The sequence below is a fragment of the Aquarana catesbeiana genome, linkage group LG01, assembly GCF_042186555.1.
Source record: "Aquarana catesbeiana isolate 2022-GZ linkage group LG01, ASM4218655v1, whole genome shotgun sequence".
NCBI classification, from domain to species: Eukaryota; Metazoa; Chordata; class Amphibia; order Anura; family Ranidae; genus Aquarana; species Aquarana catesbeiana.
The window spans coordinates 27,877,021-27,889,652 of record NC_133324.1 but is presented as its reverse complement, the minus strand read 5'-3'; the positions used below and the strand labels follow the sequence as shown (position 1 = coordinate 27,889,652).

The 12,632-nt window shown below is 42.7% G+C and overlaps 1 pseudogene; it reads right to left on the bottom strand.

Moving 5' to 3' along the window:
- Nucleotides 1–2,347: 2,347 nt before the first annotated feature.
- LOC141137373 (vomeronasal type-2 receptor 26-like) lies at nt 2,348–3,105 on the bottom strand (annotated as a pseudogene).
- Between the last annotated feature and the right edge of the window lie 9,527 nt (nt 3,106–12,632).

Genomic DNA, 12,632 nt, shown 5'->3' with positions numbered 1-12,632 from the left:
ATGAGAATCATGAGGTCAATGGAACTGCCTGAAGAGCTCAGAGACAGAATTGTGACAAGGCACAGATCTGGCCAAGGTTACAAAAAATTTCTGCTGCACTTAAGGTTCCTAAGAGCACAGTGGCCTCCATAATTCTTAAATGGAAGACGTTTGGGATGACCAGAACTCTTCTTAGAGCTGCCGTCTGGCCAAACTGAGCTATTGGGGGAGAAGAGCCTTGGTGAGAGAGGTAAAGAAGAACCCAAAGATCACTGTGGCTGAGCTCCAGAGATGCAGTTGGGAGATGGGAGAAAGTTGTAGAAAGTCAACCATCACTGCAGCCCTCCACCAGTCGGGGCTTTATGGCAGAGTGGCCCGACGGAAGCCTCTCCTCAGTGCAAGACACATGAAAGCCAGCATAGAGTTTGCTAAAAAACACTTGAAGGACTCCAAGATGGTGAGAAATAAGATTCTCTGGTCTTATGAGACCAAGATATAACTTTTTGGCCTTAATTGTAAGCGGTATGTGTGGAGAAAACTGGCACTGCTCATCACCTGTCCAATACAGTCCCAACAGTGAAGCATGGTGGTGGCAGCATCATGCTGTGGGGGTGTTTTTCAGCTTCAGGGACAGGACAACTTGTTGCATTTAAGGGAAAGATGAATGCGGCCAAGTGCAGGGATATCCTGGACGAAAACCTTTTCCAGAGTGCTCAGGGCCTCAGGCTGGGCTGAAGGTTTACCTTCCAACAGGACAATGACCCTAAGCACACAGCTAAAATAACAAAGGAGTGGCTTCACAACAACTCCGTGACTGTTCTTGAAAGGCCTAGCCAGAGCCCTGACTTAAACCCAATTGAGCATCTCTGGAGAGACCTAAAAATGGCTGTCCAACAACGTTTACCATCCAACCTGACAGAACTGGAGAGGATCTGCAAGGAGGAATGGCAGAGGATCCCCAAATCCAGGTGTGAAAAAACTTGTTGCATCTTTCCCAAAAAGACTCATGGCTGTATTAGATCAAAAGGGTGCTTCTACTAAATACTGAGCAAAGGGTCTGAATACTTAGGACCATGTGATATTTCAGTTTTTCTTTTTTAATAAATCTGCAAAAATGTCAACAATTCTGTGTTTTTCTGTCAATATGGGGTGCTGTGTGTACATTAATGAGCAAAAAAAATTAACTTAAATAATTTTAGAAAATGGCTCCAATATAACAAAGAGTGAAAAATTTAAGGGGGTCTGAATACTTTCTGTCCCCACTGTACATTGAATGGATATTGTTTAATATCATACTTTGTATTAGCATTTCTTTCATGTACAACTTACATAGTTACATAGTTAGTCAGGTTGAAAAAAGACACAAGTCCATCCAGTCCAACCATAAAAAAAAAAAAACAAAAAAACAATATACCCAATACTATACCCACAGTTGATCCAGAGGAAGGCAAAAAACCCCAGCAGAGCATGCTCCAATTTGCTACAGCAGGGGAAAAAATTCCTTCCTGATCCCAGAGAGGCAATCGGATTATCCCTGGATCAACTTTACCTATAAATGTCAGTACCCAGTTATATTATGTACATTTAGGAAAGTATCCAGGCCTTTCTTAAAGCAATCTACTGAGCTGGCCAGAACCACCTCTGGAGGGAGTCTATTCCACATTTTCACAGCTCTTACTGTGAAGAAACCTTTCCGTATTTGGAGATGAAATCTCTTTTCCTCCAGTCGTAAAGAGTGCCCCCTTGTCCTCTGTGTTGACCGTAAAGTGAATAACTCAACACCAAGTTCACTATATGGACCCCTTATATATTTATATTTAAACTTCTAGTTGTGACCTTGTTTTGACAGTGCTTCTTGAACCACTGTTTTTTGCTATCCTGGTTTACCTTTGTAATTTTTAAACCCTCAGAAAATAATTAAAGTTATAAAAAAAATTTAAAGTTATAAATTAAGCTGCTCACCTCCCAGTGCTAAGCCCATCCTTTGCCATTTAAATATCAAAAGCCAAAGCAATGCCCACTTAAGTTCTGACATTTAATGACATTAGTGGGTCTTATTGCTAGGAGGGATGGGGTTCGAATTTGACTTCTTGAAATCTTGCATTTACATACAGCCTGTATTTATAATTGAAGAGATTTTAAGGGATATGGGGGTTTATTAAAGACTATCACAGATGCCTGCAAGAAGCATCAGAGGGTACAGCACTGTTATTACTCAACGCTTGATGTCAAATCAGATACATTGAAAAGTCTAGATATCCTCCACATACAACTGTTATACTAGTCAACCTAACTTTGCTTTCCATGATTGCTACTAACAAAGATATACTATAATCTGACTCTGTCAAAACAAATTCTGGAAATTTTCTCAGGTTTTCTGATTTTTATGTAACATTTTACAAAAAAATATACATCCTAATAATCATGCACTGGTGGCCAATATGGTGAATATCTCCCCAGCCACCATGTATTTTCCTCTGGTGCTCAGATAGGGACCATGGCAATCCAGACACTGCAGAACACCAGCATGCTGAAGGTGATGTATTTGGCCTCATTAAAACAGTCCAGTAATGTCCTCACCATGAAAGCCAGAACAAAACTCACAGCTACCAGAAACCCAATATAACCCAACACAGAGCAGAACCCAATAATTGACCCTTCATTACACTGAATGATGATCTTCCTAGGATAGGAGTCCATGTCATACTCTTGGTAGGGAGGAGATGCTGACAACCACATAAGACCTTGGACAGAGAAGCAGATTATGACAACAGAGTTAGAAGTCTTCTCTCCAACCCATTTCCTACAGTAGCTGCCAGGTTTGGTTGCTTTGAAGGCAATGCAGACTCTGATAGTTTTTGCCAGAACAAAAGAAACAGTGATGGAGAAGAAGATCCCAAATGACATTTGTCTCAGCATGCAGGTTATATCCACAGGGCAACCGAGGAACAAGAAGACACAGAGGAAGCTCAGCAAGATGGAGGTCAGGAGGATGAAGCTCACAGTCTGGTTATTGGCTTTGACAATTGGAGTATCAAGGAATAAAATAAACAATGTCAGTATGCTTAGAGTTACAGCACAACATAATATGGAAATAACTTCAAATGCTTGAGTCACAATATCCATCTCATACGACAGATAGTGCTATGTTTTGAGGATACAACTCACTTTTCTTTCATCTGGCCACTGGTCATGAGGACATTTGTGGCAGAGGTCACTGTCTGCAGGAGGAAAACAGTGTATGTTACAACATTTCACAAATATTAAATTATCTGAAATAATCAATCACATGACACATATTAGCCCTTTCCTTCTTAACCACTTCCTACACGGCCACTGCACATAAACGGCCGAGAGGGAGCTTCACTGTTCTGACTGGACATACCCATATGTCCCATCAAAATTACACTCCGCGCAGCCTTATGGCCTAGCAGCGGAGCGATCCTGTGATGGCTGTGTCCCTCTGACATGTAACATCACAGATCGGGACATGGGTGCTGTGCTTGGCCCTCCTGATTGCATGATGGCTGTGTCCAATCGCAGCCTTCACACAGTGTAAATAGAGACATGTGTCTCTGTGTCAGCTCTCCCCACTGAGCTCAAAGAGAGCTCAGTGTGTGAGGGGGGGAGGGAGGTGGGGGAGATGCTGCAGCCTGTCATATTCTCTGTGTGTAACTGATGATTTTAGTGTTCAGCTACACAGAGATCACATGGACTGCAGCAATCCCACACCAGTGCACCAAGCACCATCTGTTCCTGTCTAAGTGTCCCATCAACAAGTGTACCAGTGTACAAAACATTTGTCACAGTGTACCAGTATCACATCAACATCTGTCACAGTGTACCAGCATCACATCAACATCTGTCACAGTGTGCCAGCATCACATCAACATCTGTCACAGTGTACCAGTGCACAAAAAAATCTGCAATAGTGTTCCAGTGTCCCATCAGTAATAATAAAAAATGTAAAATGCCCCATCCCTCGGTGCTCGCGTGCAAAGGTGAACACACAAATTAGTTCAGTACACAGGGCTTTTCTTCAGTGGGAACGCGGGGGGACGCAGTTCCGGCACCTCCAGCACTGACTGTATGTAATGGTAAGGGGTGCTGGGGTGTGCTGCAAGGTCTATTGATGCTGGCTGCTGAGGGATCTATTCTACCTGGAGGGGATCTATTTGTGCAGGGGGGTCTATTCTTACTGATGGGGGACCTAGTGTTGCTGGGGGTGGGTTTTATATCACTGAGGGGTCAGTTATGGCTGGGAGAGATCTACCATTGAGGGAGGGGACTATTGTTGTTGGCTGCTGGAGAGTCTATTGATGCTGGTTGTGAGGAGCTCTGTTGTTGCTGCTGTTTTGGGTGGCCCACTGTTAACAGGGGGATCTATTGTTGCTAGAGGGGCTTTATTGTAAATGGCTACAGGGGATCTATTTTACTGCTTTTCTTGTTATCATTAACAGATGCCATATGTGACAGAAGTCACTAATAGGGGCACAGGGTGAATGAGAACTCCACTATGATCTGTGCTAGTCAGACTCAATGCTGTATATATGTATATATAATGTGTGCTGTCTCATCCTGTTGTGGACTCTTTGCTGTGATGGTTGGGGTGTGACTGTATTCTATTGTCTATTGTGGCTGTCTGCCTCAACTATTATGATCTTGCTGTGAGGAAAGAGGGAGGGGGGATTCCTCCAGCAGCCCCCTGTTGTTTACTGATGAGAAGTTAAGCACACCTAGGCCTGTGTGTCCATTGTTATTGGACAGTTTAAACCGCCCTGTTTTGCGGGTGTTGGGGGGGAATGTTTCGAAATGGGAACTGTATAACATGTGTTTGAATAAAGATTCATTCCTGCTTGAACCTGAAGACAGGGCATCTTGTCTCCTATTTGGGGGAGAATTATTTGTATGGGTTCCTTGCTCAGCTGATTGAAGTGTTCGGTAGCTGCCTTTGTGTTTGGGTATGGAATGTCCTAAACGACTTTAACCCCTTTCATACTCGGGGTGTCGTCACACCATACAAATTACTTATCACCACAAAATGGTACTTGGTTCTGTATTCTCTAAAAGGGCAGTAATGGGAGGTAGGTAGAGGGTGCTCGGAGGTGGGTAGAGGCGGAGAAAAGGGGTGCCTCAGAAAGGGGGAGTTCCTGCACCTATTCTCTGAGAAAAAAAGCCCTGTCAGTACACATACATAAACGGTGATCCATCCACACATGTGAGATATTGCCACAAATTTCAGAGTGAGTGCAATAATTCTAGCACCAAACCTCCACTGTAAACCTAAACTGATAACCTGTAAAGGCTTATATAGCAATGCCTATGGAGATTTTCATATACCACCATAAGTTTGTCGCCATTTCACAAGCGTGACATGTTTGGTATCTATTTACTCAGTGCAACGCCATATTTTATATTTTAACAAAAAAATGGTATTATATTGTGTTTTTGTGAATTAAAACTCATTAAAGTGTATTAAAGTATAAAATACACCATTTTATTCTCTTGGGCCTCTGCTAAAAAATATATAATGTTCGGGGGTTCTAAGTAATTTACCTTTCTAGCAAAAATACTGATTATTCCTTGTATGCATAAAGTGTCAGAAGAAGGCCTGATCTTAAAGTGGATAATGCCTGAAGGTGCTACTTGGATGTTGGGTCTCTCTATGTGGTTAGACTGTGAAAAAGTCTCACACATGTGGTATTGCCATACTCAGGAGGAGTAGCAGAATGTGTTTTGGGGTGTAGATGCAAATATGCCTATGCTGTGTGTAAATAACTTTAAAATATGATATTTTTGTGAAAAAAAACACATTTTATTTAATTTCTTCATTGTTCAAAGAATTGTGGGAAAAATTACAACTTAAAAAAAAACTCACCATGTCTCTTACTAAATACCTTACACTGTCTAATTTCCAAAGAACTGTCATTTGAGGGGTACTTGTGCTGTCTTCGCATGTTAAGGCCTCAAGACATTATATAACTTTCACAAAGACCAAATAATTACCAAAGAAATGTAGCAGTAAACATTCTGGTCAAAATTTATGAAGAAAAATTGCTTATTTGCTACATTTTATAACAGAAACTAAGAAAAACACACTTTTTTAAAAAAATGTGTGGTCTTTTTTCATTTATAGCGCAAAAAAATAAAAACACAGTGGTTACATAGTTATGTAGTTAGTAAGATTGAATAAAGACACCACTCCATCCAGTTCAACCTGAGAGAGTGTGGGTGTGTGTCTACAATTGTCCCTATCCCTATATATTGTGTCTCATTAAGATGCTCATCTATTTTTATTATTATTATTTATTTAACCACCTCATTACTGGGCACTTTCACCCCCTTCCTGCCCAAACCATTTTTCAGCTTTCAGCACTGTCACAATTTGAATGACAATTGCACACTCAAGCAACACTGTACCCAAATGAAATTGTTATCATTTTCCCCCACAAATAGAGCTTTCTTTTGGTGGTATTTGATCACCTCTGCAGTTTTTATTTTTTGCGTTATAAACAAAACAAGATTGACAAGTTTGAAAAAAACACAATATTTTTTACTTTTTGCTATAATAAATATCCAATTTTTTTCTAAACAAATCTTTTCCTCGGTTTAGGCCGATACATATTCTTCTACATATTTTTGGTAAAAAAATTGCGATAAGCATATATTGATTGGTTTGCGCAAAAGTTATAGCGTCTACAAAAAAGGATAGATTTATAGCATTTTTATTATTATTATTATTTTTTTTTTACTAGTAATGGCGATGATCTACAATTTTTATCATGACTGTGACATTATGGCGGACATATCGGACACTTTTGACACATTTTTGGGACCATTCACATTTATACAGTGATCCGTGCTATAAAAATGCATCGATTACTGTTTAAATGTGACTGGCAGGGAAGGGGTTAACACTAGGGGGTGATCGAGGGGTTAATTATGTTTCCCAGGGAGTGATTCTAACTGTGGGGGGAGGGGACTCACAAGGGGAGGAGGACGATCGGTGTTCCTCTGTACTGAGAACTAGGGATGAGCCGAACACCCCCCTGTTCGGTTCGCACCAGAACATGCGAACAGGATAAAAGTTTGTTCGAACACGCGAACACCGTTAAAGTCTATGGGACACAAACATGAATAATCAAAAGTGCTAATTTTAAAGGCTAATATGCAAGTTATTGTCATAAAAAGTGTTTGGGGACCCGGGTCCTGCCCCAGGGGACATGGACCAATGCAAAAAAAAGTTTTAAAAACGGCCGTTTTTTCAGGAGCAGTGATTTTAATAATGCTTTTAATAAGTCAAACAATAAAAGTGTAATATCCCTTTAAATTTCGTACTTGGGGGGTGTCTATAGTATGCCTGTAAAGGGGCGCATGTTTCCTGTGTTTAGAACAGTCTGACAGCAAAATGACATTTTGAAGGAAAAAACTCATTTAAAACTACCTGCGGCTATTGCATTGCCGACAATACACATAGAAGTTCATTGATAAAAACGGCATGGGAATTCCCCAAAGGGGAACCCCGAACCAAAATTTTTAAAAAAAATGACGTGGGAGTCCCCCTAAATTCCACACCAGGCCCTTCAGGTCTGGTATGGATATTAAGGGGAACCCCGGCCAAAATTTAAAAAAAAAATGACGTGGGGTTCCCCCTAAATTCCATACCAGACCCTTCAGGTCTGGTATGGATTTTAAGGGGAACCCCGCGCCAAAAAAAAAAACGGTGTGGGTCCCCCCAAAAATCCATACCAGACCCTTATCCGAGCACGCAACCTGGCAGGCCGCAGGAAAAGAGGGGGGGATGAGAGTGCGGCCCCCCCCCTCCTGAACCGTACCAGGCCACATGCCCTCAACATTGGGAGGGTGCTTTGGGGTAGCCCCCCAAAACACCTTGTCCCCATGTTGATGAGGACAAGGGCCTCATCCACACAACCCTGGCCGGTGGTTGTGGGGGTCTGCGGGCGGGGGGCTTATCGGAATCTGGAAGCCCCCTTTAACAAGGGGACCCCCAGATCCCGGCCCCCCCCTGTATGAAATGGTAAGGGGGTACTTACCCCTACCATTTCACTAAAAAACTGTCAAAAATGTTAAAAATGACAAGAGACAGTTTTTGACAATTCTTTTATTTAAATGCTTCTTCTATCTTCCTTCATCTTCTGGTTCTTCTGGTTCTTCTGGCTCTTCTGGTTCTTCCTCCGGCGTTCTCGTCCAGCATCTCCTCCGCGGCGTCTTTTATCTTCTTCTCCTCGGGCCGCTCCGCACCCATGGCATTGGGGGGAGGCTCCCGCTCTTCTCTTCTTCTTTTCTTCTCTTCTTCTCTTCTTCATTTTCTTCTCTGGGCATCTCCGCACCCATGCTGGCATGGAAGGAGGCTCCCGCTGTGTGACGGCGCTCCTCGTCTGACAGTTCTTAAATAACGGCCCCGCCCCCCTCTGACGCACGGTGACTTGACGGGACTTCCCTGTGACGTCACGGGGAATGCCACAGGAAAGTCCCGTCATGTCCCGTGCGTCAGAGGGGGGCGGGGTCACCGGGTGGCCCCGCCCCCATTATTTAAGAACTGTCAGACGAGGAGCGCCGTCACACAGCGGGAGCCTCCCTCCATGCCAGCATGGGTGCGGCTCGGAGAAGAAAATGAAGAAGAGAAGAAGAGAAGAAGAGAAGAAAGGAAGAAGAGAAGAAGATGAAGAACATGAAGAGAAGAGCGGGAGCCTCCCCCCCGTGCCATGGGTGCGGAGCGGCCCGAGGAGAAGAAGATAGAAGACGCCGCGGAGGAGATGCTGGACGAGAACGCCGGAGGAAGAACCAGAAGAACCAGAAGATGAAGGAAGATGAAGGAAGATAGAAGAAAGAAGAAGTATTTAAATAAAGGAATTGTCAAAAACTGTCTCTTGTCATTTTTAACATTTTTGACAGTTTTTTAGTGAAATGGTAGGGGTAAGTACCCCCTTACCATTTCACACAGGGGGGGGCCGGGATCTGGGGGTCCCCTTGTTAAAGGGGGCTTCCAGATTCCGATAAGCCCCCCGCCGCAGACCCCCACAACCACCGGCCAGGGTTGTGGGGATGAGGCCCTTGTCCTCATCAACATGGGGACAAGGTGTTTTGGGGGGCTACCCCAAAGCACCCTCCCAATGTTGAGGGCATGTGGCCTGGTACGGTTCAGGAGGGGGGGGGCCGCACTCTCGTCCCCCCCTCTTTTCCTGCGGCCTGCCAGGTTGCGTGCTTGGATAAGGGTCTGGTATGGATTTTTGGGGGGACCCCACACTTTTTTTTTTTTTTTTTTTTTTGGCGCGGGGTTCCCCTTAAAATCCATACCAGACCTGAAGGGTCTGGTATGGAATTTAGGGGGAACCCCACGTCATTTTTTTTTTTTAATTTTGGCCGGGGTTCCCTTTAATATCCATATCAGACCTGAAGGGCCTGGTATGGAATTTAGGCGGACTCCCACGTCATTTTTTTTTTTTAATTTTGGTTCGGGGTTTCCCATTGGGGAATTCCCATGCCGTTTTTATCAATGAACTTCTGTGTGTATTGTCGGCAATGCAATAGCCGCGGGTAGTTTTAAATTAGTTTTTTCCTTCAAAATGTCATTTTGCTGTCAGACTGTTCTAAACACAGGAAACATGCGCTCCTTTACAGGCATACTATAGACACCCCCCAGGTACGAAATTTAAAGGGATATTACACTTTTATTGTTTGACTTTAAGCATTATTAAAATCACTGCTCCTGAAAAAACGGCCGTTTTTAAAACTTTTTTTTTGCATTGATCCATGTCCCCTGGGGCAGGACCTGGGTCCCCAAACACTTTTTATGACAATAACTTGCATATTAGCCCTTAAAATTAGCACTTTTGATTTCTCCCATAGACTTTTAAAGGGTGTTCCGCGGCATTCGAATTTGCCGCGAACACCCCAAATTGTTCGCTGTTCGGCGAACTTGCGAACAGCCAATGTTCGAGTCGAACATGAGTTCGACTCGAACTCGAAGCTCATCCCTACTGAGAACACACCATCGGTCTCCTCTCCCCTGACAGGATGTGGATCTGTGTGTTTACACACACAGATCCACATTCCTGCTGTGTTACCCGGCAGACATCGCGGCCACCGGGCACGCGCACCGAGTCCCCAGTGACACGGCGGGTGCGCGATTGCCTTTGATGGCACACTCTAACGCGATTGACGTCGGTGGCGCGCGCACCCCCTGGCACCCTCCCAGATGAGAGTCGCGCCGCCTGGCTGTCATATGACAGCCGGCGGGCGGCAAGCCGTTAAGGTATCTATATAGCACCATCAATTTACACAGCGCTCCACACATACATCGTACACTCACATCGGTCCCTACCCTCAAGGAGCCCACAATCCAAGGTCCCCAACTCACATTCATATATTAGGGCCAATTTTTTTTTTTGGACAGAAGCCAATTAACCTACCAGTATGTTTTGGTTTTTAAATATCATCAAGGGAAAGCTCTATTTGTCTCAAAAAATGCTAAAGAAATAATTGGACTAACCAGAGAGGAGAAGTGGCTTGAGACGGAAGCAATGTGAGTCGGCGTTCCAGCAGAGCTCCACGCTGCGCCGCTATGCAGCCACGTCCGCTGTGAGAGGCTATGAGAGGATATGAGAAGCCGAACCCAGCATGAACCCACACTCGTTCCTTGATCAGCTGACCTCCATGCTGAACAATTCATCTCGTGCTACTACATCCTACTATGCAGCCATGTCCGCTGTGAGAGGCTGTGAGAGGCTATGAGAAAGCTATGAGAATCTGAATCCCGGGTGAACCTACGTTTGTTTATTTGTCCTTATGTCCTGCTTGCTTTACCTGGATCCGGTTTAGGATGATAGCAGTACTATGATTGGAGCTCCTAAGTGTCTGAGAAGTGTTGGTGTATTACAAAGAAGAGCGGAGCAGAGCACACTCACAGAGCACTCGGCAGAACGGAGCAGAGCAGACCAGAGAGGAGCAGAGTGGAAGGGGAAACAAATGAAGCGCTACTTTTGTATACTTTTCTGTACTTTTCTACATACCTTGTATACTCTGTGTCAGTGGGCTTTGAGCTTGGATCTCCCTCCCTGTATCCGGGACTTTTCCCTCTGCCCCCTGTACTCTCCCATATCTCCCATATTCCGGATCATGTAAATCATACCTCCCAACATTTTGAGATGGGAATGAGGGACACCTACAACCAAACGTATGTAGGCATAGGACACGCCCCCTGCCATGCCCCCTTAAAGATAAATAACAAAAAAAAAGTTAATTACTGTAAATCCACAAGTGCTTTTTTTTTAACCACGACTATTCCTTTATATTGGCTTTTAAAATTGAAAAATGCAACAATTTAGAAATTGGATGAAAGGTTTAGCACCGGGAAACACTTTTTGAAAGATAAAAAGTGCATTTTAGACCTGTGCAATGTGTTTAGTTCCGAATTTGTTTTTTAACGAATTTTGACAAATTCGTTAATTACAAAATTTCCGAATTTCGAAATTTTTCAATTTCCGAAATCTCTGTATTTCCGAAATTACGAATTTCCGAATTTCCGAAATTACAAATTTCCAAATTTCGAATTTTCAAAATTATGAATTTTTGAATTTCAAATTTCCAAATTTCCAAAATTACGAATTTCCAAAATTACTAATTTTCGCATTTCCGAATATCAGAAAATACGAATTTCCGAATTTCGAATTTCTGAATTTTCGAATTTTCAAATTTCTGAATTTCTGAATTTCTGAAAATTCAAAATTTCGGAAATTCAAAAACCAGAAAATCTGAAGTAATAACTAACTAATAATAAATATTAAAATATAGGTATTGGAATTTCCTTTCAAATTTGGCAGTTAGTGAACTTAATGAGCACGAATTTATCCGAAGTCACAAATTATCCGAAATAAGGAAGGCCGCATCTAAACAAAATGGAACAGAACAATCAATTGGAACTAACAATAATAAATAACAATAATAATAATAAAACCATTTTATTATTATTAATTATTTATTATTCATTTGTTCTGTTCCATTTGTTTAGATGCGCCATTCGTTATTTTGGATAATTTGTGACTTCAGATAAATTCGTATTCGTTACTTTCACTAAAAGCCAACTTTAATATGGAAATTCCAATACCTATAATTTAATAGTTAATTATTATTTCGAATTAAACTGATTTTCTTTCTTTTTTTCAGATTTTTGAATTTTCGGATTTTCGAACTTTGGAATTTCCGAATTTTCAAATTCCGAAAATCTGCAAAAAAGCAAAAAACGAATGAAATGAAAACGAAAATGAACTCGTTTTTTGCTGCATTTTATATACAACTATATAGATCTGACGAAAAAGAGGGACAAATGAGGAAGAAAGAGGGACAGAGGGACATTGTTCCAAATCAGGGACAGTCCCTCGAAATCAGGGACAGTTGGGAGCTATGTTACCTCCACATGGTAATTGGACACTGAGGCCGGGCTCCCTTGGGTCCTGTGAGGAGGGGGAGGTAGAGCAGTCTGCCTAACTGCTCGCTCTGCAGGAAATACAGTGTGTGTATCAACATGTCAGCATGAACTTTCAGTCTGTGTTATGTGTACACCAGAGTGCAACAGAGTGCAGCAGAGCTTAACAGAGTGCAGCAGAGAGTAACAAAGTGTAACAGAGTGCAGC